The sequence below is a fragment of the Cygnus atratus genome, chromosome 13 (assembly GCF_013377495.2).
Source record: "Cygnus atratus isolate AKBS03 ecotype Queensland, Australia chromosome 13, CAtr_DNAZoo_HiC_assembly, whole genome shotgun sequence".
Lineage (NCBI taxonomy): Eukaryota > Metazoa > Chordata > Aves > Anseriformes > Anatidae > Cygnus > Cygnus atratus.
In genome coordinates this window covers 15,332,654-15,348,817 of record NC_066374.1, presented here as the reverse complement: position 1 = coordinate 15,348,817, position 16,164 = coordinate 15,332,654, and the positions used below count along the sequence as shown (strand labels likewise).

General features: G+C 35.5%; 1 long non-coding RNA gene across 1 annotated transcript in view; it reads left to right on the top strand.

Moving 5' to 3' along the window:
* The first annotated feature begins 5,335 nt into the window (after positions 1-5,335).
* LOC118245607 (uncharacterized) overlaps positions 5,336-16,164 on the top strand; it is a 47,517-nt gene continuing 36,688 nt past the window's right edge. The window contains exon 1 of the long non-coding RNA XR_004777900.2: positions 5,336-5,485. This is a non-coding gene — a long non-coding RNA (uncharacterized LOC118245607). The remainder of the gene's footprint in view (positions 5,486-16,164) is intronic.

The window sequence follows — 16,164 nt, the reverse complement described above, 5'->3', positions numbered from 1 at the left end:
TTTTATTGCAAAGATTTTTGAAGCACAGGAATAAACTGAAAATGATTGAGATTGTGACTTTTGCTCTGATTGGTAGTTTTAGCTTATCACAGGATATTGTTCCCAGTTGGGAATAAAGCTTAGATAAAGCTTAGTAGTAGTTGTTGTGTTGTAATAGGAGTCAGTGATCGTGGCATCATTAAGTCTGAATAAATACGATTCTCTCTATGAGAAGTGTAAAATCAATAATGGTAAACTGGAGGGAGGGGAAGAGGGTTAGACAAATTATACAGTGGTGATAATGCTTTTTTTTTTTTTTTTTCCAAAATGTAATCAGATTATTTGAAATGCATTGAGTTCTGTCCTTTAATTTTCTTTTTTTTTTGGAGAAAAATTATTGATGTAAAACATCTCATCATCAAATTCGGGAGAAAAAGAATTACTGAAGCTGAGAAACACTCGGAAAAAAATGCAACTACTAAATTAGAAGGATGTGGAAAGAAAATCCACATCAATATAGCATTGTCTTTTCTGTTCTTGGGTTTTCATCTTCTAAATCAGCCTTCCCAAGTGAAAACCCAAATTGCAGACACATGCAGCAGATTGGCTCAAGCACCGGGCTTCTGCAGGAACAGTTTGAGCAGGCAGATCTACCTGCTCATGAGGCTCTGCTTCTGGGCAGTCCTGTTATCTGCCTTCGGAGTAGTGCAGAATGCTGCATTTTGATTGGCAGGTCTTGGAAAGGAATTTTAGAAAGCAGGATGCAGCTGTAGGCCAGTTCCTAGCTGGGCAGAAAGACAGGGCAGGGGACAGGCAACGTCTTTAGTACCGTGGACCCTGCCTGAAAAGCAAGGAGCTGTTGCTTCCTCAAAGTTACAGTTTTACACTGCAGGCTCATGCATTATTGCAACAGTTTGTTCACATCTTTCAGCTTTCTTTGTACCATAAAGGTTAAGAACAATCTAAAAGAAAAGAAAGCTGGGATATTTGGTTACATTTGTATGTACAATGTGGAGGAATTTTGTGCAATAAGACAGACCTGTTTACAGATACAGCGTAAAACTGGTGGTGATGGTCCTTTGATTCTGTACTAACCTAGAGCAAGTAATTTAAACTCAGACTTTCATTTTCACACCTCTAAACTAAAGATAAGCTAACAAAACTTGCATAAAATTGTGCTGTTATCAACTTGATTTTTGAAAGGTTGGCAAAGAAATTTTTCCTTGCAGTGACTGGATAAAGTCATCTAAATTCAGTTTGTTTTCTCTCTGTTGGGTAATACATTAGCAGATTTCTGTAGTTAGTCTGCACACCTATTTATATTCCCTCAGCACCAACACCTGTAGAAGTCTCAACACTGAATTGAAGTTGAAAGAAAAGCAAAGGAAAAAAAAAATCTGAAACTGTGAAATGAGATATGTATGCAGGTGAAATGCAAAACATATTTTGTCATTATGACCTGCATGTGTTATTTGAAACAACTATTTGTATTTATTCACTTTAGATATGTAAGTTTATCATTGAACTATTGCAGCTATAATGATTTGCAAGCATGTCTATCACATATACAGTATGTTGCATGACGTTAATGCTTTCTGTATCGATTGACTCAGATCCCTATTCCTCATAAACCGTAGGACGTCTGAAAGCCTGATGCAGATGCTGGAATGTGATTATGTTATGATGGAAAGGAGCTTACTCAACAACCTGATTATGATTAAGGTAATGAGGGTAATTTATAGCTTCTTTTGACCTACTGGTACCAGAAGCTAAAACACAGAGCTGGTGTTAAGGGAAACAAAACCCTACCTGAAGAGCTAATAGACACAAAAACTGCATCATTTTTTGCTAGATAGTGGTAAGGTACAAATTGTAGCTTCTGTATAATTTATAGTGATTTCATATATGGTTCATATTTGGATCTTTAGGTCTGGTTAATAAGCCAAGCCAGACATCCTAAATGTTCTTTAGTTTATTATTATGAGAGCAGTTACCTAACATATTATCATAATGTTTGTGTACTATAGTCAATCATCTGGATGCTACTGTGTAGGTTATGCATATTGAGCCTGGCTGTGCTTACTTTAAGCCGATACTCTGAAATCAATTGAAATAAATGGCAGCTTTTCTGTGGACTTCAGAAATATATACCCCATCTATAAGACATGTTATGATTATCCATATCTGTAATTTTAATGAAAGCTAAGTTAATGAAAGGAAAAACTGTTTCTTCATATAAAAGCTTTCCCCAAGACCATTTAGCTTTAAATAACTTTTGATTCTTGGAGCACAATTAAATTGTTTTAAAAAATGGGTAAGATCAATTTGTATGAGTTTATTCAAACACGATGCTTTCTTTAGCAATATCTCTTGTAAGGTGATAGAATGCTTTGTTTTATCACATAAAATTTTTTCATCTCATTCATTGCTAAAAGTAGCTGGTTCCCTAGGTTTGAATACTTACATTCTGAAGTATAAAGGTAATTAATTGCTGTATCAGTTTAAAAACTATTTTAGAAATTCCTTATTACAAAACTGGGTATGGATTCAGTTGGGAAGAAAATGTTTCCAAGTATCCAGTTATTGTGAATTTAACTAAACATAATGGAAATGTGTTTTGAGTCATCTCTATATGTTTGTACAGTATAGTCACCTAACAAAAATGAATAATCTGCAGTCATTCACAACAACATAATTGAATAATCACTTTGTAGCATTCCTACCCAACTGGATATAGTAAACATTTGTAGAAAAGAACTATCTTCAATTGAAGTGAGTAAGAGACAGACATCTAACTTTTTAATAGTGAACAACTGCCAAAAAAAAAAAGGAAGTGGAATAGTGATAGTCAGCTGTCAGTCTCAGCTCTCAGTCTGGAAAAAATATCTCAAGGAACTTTGATTTACACTGGAAAGCAACATTTGACATAATGGATAGTGTCAGAAAGCATAGGAAAGAAATGAAGAGGAAGAACAAAATACATATAAAATAGTGTTATAAAGTGCCTTCTGAAAGCTGGTGTTTTATAAAGGAATGAAAATACATAAATGCCTCAAAAGATGAAACATGGAAATTGTTAGTAGAGAGAGAAATTTGCTATATCCGGGAAGAAAAGGAGCAAAATCACAGCATATGGTTAGTTTTATCAACCAACACAAGGTGTTGCTCAGCTCTCATTCTTCAGCTTGTGATTGAAAGCACCAGCATGTTTGTCCATAAGGTTAATACTGTTGTACAGCATGTGAAAAGTGCCAGTGCGAGGGAAGAGTTAAGGGTAGGAGTTGATTTCCTGTCAGCCATAACTGAGTTCCAACTATTTAAACTGCATTTTAAAAATAATAATTTTCTTGCCTGCTGAAATTTGATGCACACCTTTAGGCATTTCTGCCACAGCACTTCACTAACAAAATTCAGTCCTACATCTATGTGAAATGGACCATATACCAATTATGAGTGGTCTCTTAAGAAATCACTTAAGAAATGCCATAAACAAGCAGACATAAAATCATAGAATAGTCTGGGTTGGAATGGACCTTAAATGTCATCTAATTCCTACCCACTGCCATGGGGAGGGACACTCCCCGCTAGACCAGGTTGCTCAAAGCCCCATCCAACTCTAATGTCACTTTTTAATTTGTAAAGCTAAAATTAAAAAGATCATTATTATTTTTTTATTATATATACAAAGTGTCATTTTTTTTAAAATGTGGAAACAGAAGGAACTGCTTTGCCACTGAAAGACTTTGGTATTTTCAGACTTCTCTACAGCTGAAGTGAGGTGACATGGCACTTTTTTAAACTGGAATTTTTCTACGATGTAATAGTCATAAAGAGGAGAAGACACAAGTTGCAAAAGTGGCCAAGAGCATAGTTATGCTAAATGATTCTGCAAACACTGTTTTCAGTGCTTTTTGGGTCTTTTTGCATCTGTCCTTGTATTTTCTTCCTAAATAATTTCATTTCTGTAATCTTACTTTTACAGCAGCAACCATTTAAAGAAGCACTAAATCATAGAAAATATAATCCCTTTTACACAAAGGAACAATTTAAAGAGGATAAACTTCATTTTTATGAGTTTTAGTGAACTGTGTCAGAGAAATGTCGTACTTTCCCATTCATTTAGTTACTGTATATCTTGAGCTCATAATTTGTTTTGCCCTGTAAAATCTTGAGTGGTTTTGATTCCTGCATTTGGCAGAGAACTGACATAGTAGACAGAAGGTCTCTTATCCATTTCCTTTTTATTTTTTGTCCAAGTGATTCAGACTTGAAGTTACTTATTTATGAACTACATGAAATTAAATGAGGGTCAAGCATGATTTCTTTTTAAGCAAAATTTGTAACACTAAATATGAAGTAAACAGAGAACTAGGTATGCAATAAAAATGCATCTGTTGAACACTATCTCCTGGTGAACTTGAACTATTAGAAAATCATAGAATGGTTTAGGTGAGAAGGGTCCTTAAAGATCATCTAATTCCAACCCCGCTGCCATGGGCAGGGACACCTTTCCCTACACCTGGTTGCTCAAAAATCAAACTAAAACCTCATTTGTGCATATTATTCAAATACTTGGTAGAAGAGTTATGCCAGGATTAGTCTTAAATATTGCTTAGTACTGGGATTATTCGCTTAGGCATTTTTTTGTATGGTTCCTTCATTTCACTATTACTGGTTTTTGGTTTGAGTCAAATGGATGAATGGTGTTACAGTTGAGGAGAGGTTTACTTTGACAGTTTCAGCTAAGTCATGGCATTGATCGAGACAGTTAAGAGATATCTGCCCTGATGTAGTTAAGCAGGGGAAGCCTTTAATAAATAAATTAATTAATAAAAAAAAAAAAAACTGTCAGCAAAACTATATTTTTACTGGAGTACACTGGATAATCAAGGAAACAAATTATATAACACATCTGTCATCATAAAGTCTTTGTAAGGGAGGAAGAAAAAAAAAAAAAGTGTGCTAGTTTTCCTACATTAATCAAGTATTCATGTGTAGTAAAGACATAGCCTGCCATTTTGGTACTATCAAGTACCAGTGTAGTCATAATTTTCTTTAGTTTCTTTCATTCGTCAGATTTCTTTCATGGAGGTGTCCTAGCCTAAAAGGAGCAAATATAAAAGATCAGGAAGGATACATATAATGAATTTAAACCAAAAGGTATCTGTTTAACTTCACATTTGTTTTTCACCTGCGGAGCAAATTTTGAAATCTTTTGCTTTCACAACCTGTTTTGTCTGGTGTTCTTTGTTAGTTTCAATAATTTCAGTTGCCAATTTGATAGTAGCCCTTTGCAGAGCAGAACATTGAAGTTATCAGTGAACATCCTTTCTACACATTTTCAGACTGGAAAAAAAAAAAAAGGAATATCCAATAGAACACGTGGGAGAAATTTCTGAAGAAACAATTCAGCAAGTTGAAACAGTGAGAACAAGTCCTCGTAATTTTTATGGAAACAGCCATCTTTACTCACACAGATACACTTCACCGCAATAAAGGCCTGCATGTGAGTATAAATTCTAAAACATACTTCATTTACCTATATTTGCTGAAAAATATCTGACTCCTAAATGAGTATTACCTGAGACACAGAACTAACAAAGGATCTTAGTAAGATGGAGATCCAATCCATATAGCTTTATGTTTCTTTTTCTACGAATTTCCAGTCTTTTTGTGCTATAGCTGTTTATTCTTACTCTCCAGAATTGTTTTGTGAATCAGTGAGGTTGAGTTAGGTACAGTATAGAGGTATATGCACCATTTTATGGACATCCCTTGAGGAGGCAGAATTGATCACAAGAGAGACTGACAGAAGTGTCATTAGTTTATTAATGCAGCATGTTAGGAAACAGAACATTTGGTCCTAAATGTAGAGGACTTTTTACTCAGTGGGAAGGAAGACAGCAAGGTATATGTGCATGGAGGGATGAGAAGTTATATGTTCAATATGTCAGTGAGCAAAGATGACAAGAATTGTAATAATTAGTGATACAAGGGTTAAAGAAGTAGAGATATATAGTTCTCAGAAGGCGTTGCTTATTCTGGCAAAATGTAAATATGTCAATCTGCAACTGCCCAGCAGTGTATGATGTGAATAATTATTTTGGCGCAATTCATTTTCAGTGCATTTTAACATAGTGGAATTAAAACCCAATCCTTTAACTGTATGCATTCACTTCTCCTAGAAACAAGTCCCCTGTCTGTCTGAATGTCCTTCTTGGAAAATTTTCGTAGTGAAAGTGAATGCCATTCTGAATGTGTTGGTGTTCAATGTATCTAAAAACATCATCTTACTTTAAAAGTGGTATTTTTATATCTAATGCTGTGCCGGGCCTTTTTGTAACATTTGTCATACAAGACGACAACGTAAGTATCCAGCTCAGAGACTGATAAAAAGTTTTCCATATAGCTTCTAGCTGATTATGGTTTAGAATATGAGTTGCTCTACTGAGAGTCTGAGAACTGTAAACAGTATTTGCATTTTGTTATGAATATTTTGCATAACTTTAAGGATGTTTTCTTTATCCCCAAGTGGGTCTGTTTTGAGTCCATAATCTACTGTGAAGTTTCAGTAACAGAAAAATTTGTTGAGCACAAACAGGCCAGTATCACAGCAGACGTAATAGCATTCAAGCAAAGAGTGTTTTGCATCAAAAATGTGTATACATTTGCATTTTTGATGCAGAAATCTACTTAATCAGCACTGCAAGCCCATAACTAACAGAGTGCAGAATTCTATGAAATGGAAAAGTTCTGTGTAATTTCTGAAAAAGTCTATTTTGCACTGCTCTAACTATAGCTCATATTTAAACCAGTTTAATCATCAGTGAACTAACATGGGAGAAATACTCTGAACTTCTTTATCATTGTCTATTCCAGAAAAAGTTTTTTGTGTCCTCAGACCTATGGATTATGGGTTTGTTGTTTTTGTTTTTTGTTGTTGTTGTTGATTGGTTGTTTTGTATGTTTTTAGCATTTCTTTCTTAAATATTCTATTTAATGTTTAGGAAAAAAAATCCTGGAAAGACTGAGATCTGAATTTGAAGTACCATCATTTCAGTCATGTCAACTTTTCTCAGTTTTAGATGCATGGGGAATTATGTTGGGGAAAGTTCAGCACACAGGATTTCTGTTGAAAGCAAAAGGCATTGCAGCTGTTCATTGAAGTCAGTAGTTTGTGTCATGATTGTCTGTTCTAGGGATTTCTTCAGAAATGTGGTCTGTGATTGCTGTCCAGAGTTGAGTGAGAATTCCAGTTTTATTCTCAGAATTCTGACTTAAATTTTTAAATTATTATTATTTTTTTTTAATCCAGTATGGGTTTCCTAACGTTTGTGTGTCACCATAAATTGCTGAGATGTATACTACCTGCAAAAGGGAGTGTCCTTCATCTCAAAGCAGACTTTAATCCAGTTAATAATTATCATCAACAATGATTTGTCTCTGATTTATAATTTCTTACTTATGCAGTTCTCCTTGCTAGTGTTGATTGATTTTTAGTGAAGAAATTTCTATGGTTAAAAATTTTTCCAGATCTGACAATTTGTCTTACCAAAAGATTAGCTGGTGTTGAAAACTAAACAACAGTTTTATCCCTGGTCTCAATTCCCTCTCCCTGAGCAGAGGAGTTTATAGATGTCTTAACTGGCAAAGAATCTTTGGAGGGGAGTAGTGCTTGGGTGGGGAGGGGGGAACAAGAATAGAAAGGAAAAAAAAGAAAAAAAGAAATTGTAAGTGGATTTCAGGGTAGCAAGGTTAATATCAAAGGAAACATTTATTTTTAAGTCAGTATGGCTTGTTGTTTTTTCTGTTTTTTTTTTTTTTTTTGCACTAACATTGTTAAAATAGGAGAGACTTTGTGAAGATCATTCTGTAGGCAGAATTTGTAGTGTAGAAAGTTTAAGACGTTTTACAATTACTGTAACTGCTACTATATTTTGAATCCTATGCTTTCAATTTTAGGAGCTGCATTTCTAAACAAGATAATAAGTCTAGTTAGAGAATCACAGTCAAATGTCAGGCTTTTTGTCTATAAGGTATTTCCAATCAAGTGTAGTGCAGAATGTCACTGTCATTCCAATTAGTGCAGCTGATTGGTGTTAAATTTGTTTTATTTGACATAGTACAATATTTTTGCTTCAAGCCAGCCATTTTGTACAAGATACAGAAAACCCTCGTAATCACAACAGACTTTAAAGCTAAGGCAGAAAGAATGTGTAAAATGGAAGAAAATCAGCTTTCCAATTTTTTGAAGTTTCAACTGTATTTGTTACAAAAATATTTAAAGATAACTTCAGAGAATACAGAGATTCAAAGCCTGCCATCCACATTCATAATTTCCTGGTTTATTTGACAGTAATATTATTCTTTCAACTTTGCTGCATAAGACCATCCATTTTTATCACATAATTCATTTGCCATTGTACCATTCACCTAGAAAATTGATACAATTAAAAATAACATTCTTAATGTTATTCATTTTGTTCTTCACTGGCTCCTGAAATGGTCTTGTAAGGCTTTGGGATCCCAAGATCTGTCACTGCACTGCAGTAACTCTCCTTCACTCTACGGATACACTGCCACTCCAGGCCATGCAAATTAAGCATGATATGGTATGTTGGCAAGGCAGTGGGGAGGGAAGAAGAGAAGAGGAGGAAGCCTCCATCAACACTGCCTGTTGTTTTTTTAATATAAGTAGACTTTTCCTGCCTGTCAGTCAGACATCCTCCACTAGACTCACATAAGAAACATTTCTGTATGCCTAACTTAATATTTTACCTTGCTAGCATGGACTTCTATTGAAAAATATGGCTCAGGTATTGCATTTGATGTTAGTGGTATGCACAAATATCAGGAGACGGCAGTTGCTGAACCAACAAGTCTCCTCAAACAAACAAGCACTTTTCCTTCCCACATAGACACATCATTGTAACTACACTGATATTCAGATGACAGTCAAATTTTCATCTGTGTGATGACTTTCTTGGGACCCCTTTCAGGTGCAAACCTGGGTTCGATTTCCACTATGGTGAGCCAGTAATCTTCAGGAATTCCATGGTAGCACAAAATGTTCTGCAGCAGAATGATGGCAAACATTTTAACTCCAAGGGATGTGATAAAAGAAAGTACTAAATCTTGAGAATATTTATTTAGGAATGATTGTATAAGTATTTCCAGAAAAGGCCCCTTCCACTTGATGGAAATATCATGAAAGGGAAATGTTCAGGGGATAGATTCAAATCTCTTGGCACATCTCTCAGAACTTGGCACTATTATCCATGTTTTCAACTGATATCATGATATTTTCAGACATGATTTTTCTGAGATAAAATCATGACCATAATTTGGACTAGGTGATCTTGGAGGTCCCTTCCAACCTAGATGATTCTGTGATTCTTTAAGTGTTGACAAACTACAGTTATACAGCTAAGCATTACTTCCCTTTTCTCCACTATACAACCTAAACTATAGAGCTTTAATAAGAAGCACAGATTGGTTCCTTAGGAGACTTGGCTCAAATTAGAGCCTAGAAAGGGTTCTGATTGTTCAGAATTAGTTTTAAGAAATTCCTGAGTAGAAGAGAAGTATCTTACAAGCTGCAATGCTTTTTCTATCTTTCCATGAAAAGTACAACCATTGCTAATCTAGTTATCTTGGGTTAACAATCCCTTACATTTAAAAATAGGAAAAGAAAATTTACAGTTCAAATGGGAAATAGAAAATCTGAGAGGGTAGCATGTGTCCCAAAATATTAGTTTCCTATGGCTGTTTATGTTCTTTTCTACAGCCTCCCACACATTTAAAAACAAAAATTGCATCAGGCTTTCGTTCTTCCTGTATGAAGATTACCTTTCAAATGCTTTGCTGCTCTTTTTGTCTGTCCTCAAACACTGGATAATAGCAAGAACTGTAGGTGCGTGATGCTTCCACAGACCTGCCAGTGAAGTCTAATCTTCAAAGCCAAGTGAGAACTGGTAGCCAGTAAGCCAACTCACCTTTAGTTGTATAGAGAAGGCTACCAACGTGCAGATATCAAGCCATGTCATGACTTAAGTCTTGCTTTCAGGCAAGGCTAATTACTGCATAGCAGTGGCAACATGAATGTCTGCTATAAAAGGAATAAGGGACATATAGTCAATCGCTAGATCTGTGTTTATGTTGCTTGCATTGTTTTTTGTTTACATTCCATTTCATAGAGGTGAAGTTGGTCAGAGGCCAGGGAAGTGCATGAGTTGAGGAGCACAGCTGAGTGCTATTTGCACAGTATAAGATTATTGTTACTTCTACACAGGAAACATAAATTTGTTCAACAGTGCCAGGAGACTGCAGTGAAAGAGAGTGATCCAAGGTAGAAAAGTAATCATCCTTCTAGGAAGGAAGTGATCCCTGTCTGGTACAACCCACTAATACATGGGTTTTGGCTTCAGTTAGCCCCTTTAACTCTAAGAGGTATGAATTGAAAGAGTCAGCAGGAGCACTGGGAGATTTAAAATAAAACCACAACAATGATAAAACTTATTTATAGATATATTTCATAGCTTTTAATACATATGATATGTGGATGGTGCAAAGCTGCACCAGGAGTTGCTGTAATAAGGATAATAATAGTAATATATTCTGTGGATAATCATAACTAAATATCTTATGGAAGGTATGCATGCTCCTTTGTGATTTTATGCTATACCGTTATGGTCTTGTCCATAAGGATATATATTAAATATGGTATATTAAATATATGTCTAATTATTTGCATTTTTAATGTTTGTTGACAGAATTTATTCCAGCAACTCTTACTCATATATGAGAGAAGATACTATATTATCTACTGCATGCAAAGTCTACATCATTTTTGTTGTTATTGTTGTTCCATTTTGCTGTCATGTAGCTTTAGTGCAGTGAGTAGGAGTTACTTCATTCTGTCAGAACACATAATCATCCCAGGTTAATTCAGAACTTTCCTTCTTTTTCCCAGCATTGCCCTTTTACATCCATTGCTTCCTTTGTTTTGGGTCACTGGGCCAGGCTTATTGTCTCGTTATCAGAGTTCTACAGTTCAGTCCTAAACCCCTCCAGTTCTTTACACAGGTGTTGCAGATGAGTTATTTAACCCCACTAGTGCCGCACTGGTAAACAGACTCATTGTGGCAGAAGGTGAAGAATTGCATTCAGAAATAGAAATGACACAGTAAGGCATTTTGCTAAGGCTCATCTTACAATAATTTGATGTTTAGAAAAACTACAGTGTACGTTGTTTGCCCTCAGCTATCTCTGGGATTTCAGTCTCACCACTTTCAGAGTCTCTAACCAGATGCAGCAACTGACTAATAATAATGTATTCTACAGTAGAATTCTTCTTTCATGGAACTGTGTATCAGTCCCCAGTCATCAGCCTGAACAAAATGGTAAAGGTTACAAAGCCACTGGACTTTTGGTCTGATACAGACTATCAAAGAAAGTTTCTTCTGTAGAAGACGATTCGGAATCTTGACATCAGACTGAAGTGCACTAAATCAATTGGAAAGTTGTTGAGTACAAAATCCAGGGAAAATTTATGGCTGAAACTGTTTCTAATATTAGAACAAGAGAGACATTGTTTCCATATAAATAAATGCTTCAACACATCTTTGTGTAAATTCACCAAAAACAGTTGTAGGAACTCCTTCCAAAGAGATGTAAGAGGTCCAAAGCACAAAGCACCTCATCGCATCTTGACATTATCGACTGTTCCTCAGAGTTCTCTTTTATCATTCTACTCTCTATTTTTAGAGTAGTTTTAGGATTTTATTTTTTTAATCTTTTGCATCATTGTATCTCAAATGCCAGCAGAAGTCAAGATTTTTGTTTGTTTGGTTTTTTTTGTGTGTGTGGATACATATTTAGAAGCAAGGATAGGTAAAGAGAATGGGACTAATACGTCGGTTTTCGTAATCATTCTAATATAAGATTTTCCTGCCAGTTTTCTGTTTCTCTTCTTATAGTGTTCAGCAGGGGATATTCACCATATGTTTCTCCAACATTTAGCCAAGTGAGATCCTGACTAGAGTCTGTGGGCCATTAATAAAATGTAAGCAAATAGTGGTAATAAGTAATAAGGATCACTCAGAGATGACCTTCCCTGGTGGCAGAACTTAGCTATTCATAACCTTCTGGTAAACTCAAATGTTGAAACCGAAGAAAGTGATATATGAGAAACAGGTGTAGCATCTGGGGAGCACTATACTCTTGAGCTGTTTGACATGCTTCTTACATCTACATTTAATAGAAGAGTGGAAATTATTACTTATCTGCCAAATTGGATATGAGAGGTAATTAGAACTGTATCCCCTTGAAATTTCATGAGCTTGTAAAAAGTGACAGAACTTTGCATTTCCAGTTCATATGATGAAATATTGTTGAGAATTCCCATCACCATTTTAGCGGACTAAGATGTACAAACTGGAAAATATGATAATCTTCAGGATCCAGTTAGATTTGGACTCATTGCTCTTTATCAGTCTGTGTTGCTTTCTTATGGATAAATAGGCCAGTGAGTGGGACACAGCTTGAGATCCAAGAGAGCTGGACTCAGTTTGCTGCTGTGGTGTAGCCTTGTCTGTGACCTTAGGGCTGGATCCACAGACATTCTTAATGTGTTGTAACCTGATGGTGCAAGAGGCACAACTCTGAAGTAAGCACCTATGATCCTGTGCACTGAGGGGAAGGAGGCTTATTGCAATGGGATTTACAATAGCACACAGAAGGGACATCATCTACACTAATCAATAAAGTTGTCAAAGAGGAGGATGCATATTAAAACCTGAATTCCTTGGTAGTTTAGGAGTCCAATCCTGGGCTGAGGCTGCATGGCTTAGACCAGAATCTTAGCTGAATAACTGTATCACATATTTCAATATCAGAGCAAGGATCGCTACTTTCTCTTAATACATAGCTAAAGATACATATTTTATATAATAATTTTGTGGCCCTATCATTTTCTTCAGTGGTGGAAGTAATCTCTCCATGAATAGGTGGTAGCATTATACTAGCTTTTTGTTAGCATTCCTATGTACTACTCTGCCCTCAGGCTCATGTTCCCTATTCCATGGAATATGTTTACGCAGAGTTTTTTGGTGGTTTTTTTTTGTTGTTGTTGTTGTTGTTGTTTTCTTTTAGCCCTAACCAGCTTTTACTCCAACAAGCTGATATTCTTGCTGTGTTTCCTGCAGAGCATGACAATGCATGTAAAGTATGGCCAGAGAAAGCCTACTGTAATGCACTACATAGAAGGGACAAACAGCCCGAATGGGCTTAGACATGACACCTGCGCTGAGCCTCTCAGCCAAGTAAGAAGCAATCTGAAGTGTGGGACCCTTTCACGTATGAGGACATGTAGAACTTTATGCATTGTAGACACTACAGTGATCACCGTGTGCCATATAGATTAGGAAGGATTTGGGGGGTTCTGTTCTTTGTTAGATGACTAGGCTGTCTGAGTCCTTCCTATGTTTGCCTATGCTTCCTTAGTTTGCCCTCTATATAAGGGAGCATTCATGTCATAGGGATGTTGTAAAGATAAATATAATTAGAAGCTGTGAATTTTAAACATATGAACTATGACAGGTGTGGTTTTTTTATTTATTTATTTTTGTATTTGTTACAGTCAGGGGAAAAAAAGCTTTTGCCATTGTGTCAACACTGTCTGATGAATTACTTTGGACTCTAGTGCATCTACTCTGGCACCTTTCACCATTGACTCACATAGGAAGAAAAGTGAAATTTCACTACATATCCTAAAGTTGATCATGGTTTTAATTGCACAATTATCATTATATCAGGGAAAAAAAAAAAAGTTGGAGAAAAAAGAAAAAAGCACATACTGTTTGTCCTGTCCATTCAAAGTAAAGGGATATGTTTTGTCCACTGTCCCTTTTCGAGTTGTGTCTATTGTTCCATTAAATGTTTAATGCAAAATCTTCATATGCTTCTCTGCTTAATTAAGTATACACTATCTTCTTTCATCTTCATCATTAAACTGACAGTAATTACACGAATTTGAATGCATGACCTCTAAGTCTTTGCCCCAATAAGTATAGCAGAGGACTAGTTATATTCTGTAATCCACTGTCATCAAAGTCACAAAGATCTAGTTCCACCTATTCAGAGACAGTGATACACATCAGAAAAAAAGATGCAGATAATTACCCTTTATTACCTGTAATTCAAATCAGATCTGAATTCTCTGTCTTTGTTGGCATGAAAAATAACCACTACTCAGTGGGGTGAAAGGTGATGACCCACTGACAAATGAAGTGTCTAAATGAAGCCAGGAAAAATGATTGGCTTTCAAAATCAATGAAATGTACAAGGAAAAATAAAAAGATAAATATATTGTTAGTTTTCCAGGATTAACACTGCTTTAGTTTCTTAATTTTACTTGCTGTTTTTAATTAGATACTGCCAAATAAGCTCAATCTAAAAACAATCTTTTTTTTTTGTTGAAAATCACAACATGTTAAAAATATGTAAACTCAAAATTATTAAAATAGATAACTACTTTTCTTGTCTCTGTGAGGTTAGAATTTTTAGATAAATCTGACTTTTTTATGGATGAAGTTATACAGCACCGCTATTGTGAAATCATCCCACAGACTTTGACAGTTTATATAGTATTACTGCTGCTGCGTTCCCACAAGAATCTAGTTCTTGTTTGCTTTGCCTAGAATGGAATGGAGTCAGTCGGTTTTTTGTTTTGTTTTCTTCCCCCACAAGAATCAACAATAAATGCTACTTTAAGAACGTTTCAGGCCAATGGCTATATCAATATTTAACATTTTGACCTAGATTTACCCTGGGTCTAATCAATCACAAATAATTGTATACTTAAACATAGACAAAAAACAATGAAATCCTGTTCTCTAACATTTCTCTGTTCTAACAGCCTTGATTTATTTTATTTCAAGGCAAGCTATAGGGTGACTAGTCAACTAAGCTACTTTTCAAGTTTTGGCTTGAAAGTAATTCTGCTAGTTTTTGTAGAAGTTTGTCTGTGTGATAATTTATATCTTTGGTAGTTAACTTGCATCAGCTGGCACATAATGAGATCAAGAACAGCTCAGCCTAAGTTGTCTGTCAGCATATTATCTATCTTGTCATGGAATAGAAACTAGCAGAGCAGCTTGGATAATTCAGCTTTTGCAGCTATCATTTCCTGCTATATGAGGAGTTTGTTAGAAATACATTGTCAAGATTAGGCATGGATTGATAGCTGTGTTCTCCCGGAATGATGATGAAGAGATTATCATTATCCACATCGTCAACTTCTTCCGGTCATTCGCTGCTTCTTCCATGGAAGTAACGCTTACCCATCTCCTTCCATGCAATTGAGTTCGTGTGAAAAATTGCATGTGCAAGTGTTTTTGTAACAAAACTGAGCAGTTACCAGAGTAGAATTCCTGAAGTTAATGCATTGGTTGGACCACAGTTTATGAGGTTGAGGAGAGAACAATCAGAGCAACATCAGATTTCGTTCAATGGGAAGTTTGTAAAATTAGAAGGTATAATAAAAAAATAGGCAAAAGAATAAAATTCAGTCTCTGCAAAATAATGAGAAAGGCTGAATTATGTCACAAGACTAGAACAAAGGTTAAAATTAGAATCTACAATACTGTGCAAATCTTAGCCCTAATATTGACCTTGGCACAGAGCAAATCAAAGATACTGTAATTTAAATGATGGCAGTCACACACAATGGAGTATGAAGACCTCTTTTTTTTTTTTTGTGATCAGTGCTGTTTAGCAGGGATAATACAGCTTATAGTAGGGCTACATGGCTCACAAAGCCAACTATCCATCAGGCACTGTAGGTTTAGCAACAGTGTAACAGAATCTGTTCCAGTGATTATGTGAGCTATGACTTGTGGGTTCTTTTTAAAATTCTCATAATTTTTCTACTGCATTTGTTTATTATTTGAAAAGAAGACTTTAGAAAAAGTATCTGTTAAGAGAAATTTCCTTTAAAGTTTAAAGCTATTTCATATTGTCACATTCTGGTTATCTTGATTATCATATCAGATTTTTTAATACCTCCCTTTTCAGCTATCCTACCTTTAAAAACTCCTGATAGAAAAGCTAGAATTTTTGCTTTTGCTATTTTAACCACCTAATGAAAGAAACAAAGACCACTGGCAAGTTTTTCTGCAGTGAAAT